At 41.5% G+C, this 1,952-nt stretch overlaps 1 pseudogene; it reads left to right on the forward strand.

The window, feature by feature from the left end:
* Nucleotides 1-283: 283 nt before the first annotated feature.
* Nucleotides 284-783, forward strand: LOC132360456 (peptidyl-prolyl cis-trans isomerase A-like; annotated as a pseudogene).
* The last annotated feature ends 1,169 nt before the right edge of the window (nucleotides 784-1,952 follow it).

Genomic DNA, 1,952 nt, shown 5'->3' on the forward strand with positions numbered 1-1,952 from the left:
GAAACCGGCGGGAAAGGGAGGTGAGTGCCAGGTTTTGATGGCCTTGGTGGGCCAGGAGAAGGACTTTGGATAGTATTCCAAATGTGGGGGGAAGCCATTTGAGGGTCCTAAGCAGGAAAGGCACATGATCTGATTTCTATGTTAAAATAACCACTCTGACAGGTTTATAGAGAGTGGAATGTGGGGGGTATGGGAGCAAGAGTAGAAGCAGGGAGAAAGCTGGATCAAGGAACGAGAAGAGGGCCTTGCAGACACTGCCGTCTGGAGCCTCTCCCACTGTCCAGCCATGGTCAACCCCACCGTGTTCTTCAACATTGCCATTGACGGTGAGCCCTTGGGCTGTGTCTACTTCAAGCTGTTTGCAGACAAAGTTCCAAAGATAGCAGAAAATTTCCGTGCTCTGAGCACTGGGGAGAAAGGATTTGTTTATAAAGGTTCCCGCTTTCACAGAATACTGTAATTCCAGGATTTATGTGCCAGGGTTGTGACTTCACACACCATAATGGCACTGGTGGTAAGTCCATCTATGCGGAGAAATTTGCTAAGAGTTTCATCCTGAAGCATATGGGTCCTGGCATCTTGTCCATGGCAAATGCTAGAACCAACACAAGCTGTTCCCAGTTTTTCATCTGCACTGCCAAGACTGAGTGGTTGGATGGCAAACCTGTGGTCTTTGGCAAGGTGAAAGAGGGAATGAATATTGTGGAAGTCATGGAGTGCTTTGGGTCCAGGAATGGCAAGACCAGCAAGAAGATCACCACTGCTGACTGTGGACAAATCTAATAAATTTGACTTGCGTTTTATCTTAACCACCAGACCATTCTTTCTGTAGCTCAGGAGAGCACCCCTTCACCCCCATCTGCTCGAAATACCCTATAATCTTTGTGCTCCCACTGCAGTTCTTTGGGTTCCATATTTTCCTTATCCCTCTCCAAGTTTAGCTGGATTGCAAAATTAACCTTATGACTATGAAATAAAAACTAAACAGAAAAAAAAGGAATGAGAAGAGGATGATAGCTCAGGAGATGAAATAGAAGGCATCTCCCATTTCCGAAAAGAGAGGGTCCCCAAAAAGTATTTTAGCCAACCTGAATATATGATTTCCAGAATGTGAATTAAATAGTCAAATTTCTACTTAGAGAAAGCTAGTATTTTAATTTCATTCACATACATATTTAAATTACATCCACAGAATCAATCTAGAATTACCAATTTACAAATATTTCTTCTTTGCCAATTTCACGTTACATGAAGTAATTTTAATAAAACTAATCATAAGCATGTTTGACATCTTTTTAGAGCCACTTTTTGGGTCACTTCACACAAATTTCTAGGGCAGGCCATCTTCACTTCCATCTAGGCCTGTTTTGAATCTGTGTACAATACTGTAGCTGAATGCTTAGCCCAAACCACAAATGCCTGTTGGTAAAGATTTAGATTTTAAAGTAGAATTTATATCAGAATGTAGATTCTTTGAAGGCAAGGATACTGTTTTCTGAACTATTGTATCCCCAGTGCCTAGAGCAGGGATCAGCAAGTATGGCCTATGGGCCAAATCTGTGAACATAGGTTTTATAAACAGTTTTATTGGAACACTGTCAGGCCTATTAATTTGTGTATTGTCTATGGCTGGTTTTGCTCTGTAACAGCAGAAATGAACAGTTGTGGCAGAGACTGTATAACTTGCAAAGCCTAAAATATTTACTATCTGGCCCTTTACAGAAAAAGTTTGCTGACCCCTGGTTTAGAGCATTGTCTAGCGCATAGTAGGCGTTCAACAGAAATCTGGTATTGACTAAATAGCTATAAGAAAACTCCTTATTTTCCGAAAAATAATTTGCAGAAAGGAAAAAACAAAACCTTATACTCTGCAGTATTTGTCAAATTCGTCCTCAAGCGCCCTCCACACTGGCCCCTTCTAGTGGTTCTTTTCAAGCACTAAGTGGCATGAA

Source organism: Balaenoptera ricei, chromosome 2 (genome assembly GCF_028023285.1).
Source record: "Balaenoptera ricei isolate mBalRic1 chromosome 2, mBalRic1.hap2, whole genome shotgun sequence".
NCBI classification, from domain to species: Eukaryota; Metazoa; Chordata; class Mammalia; order Artiodactyla; family Balaenopteridae; genus Balaenoptera; species Balaenoptera ricei.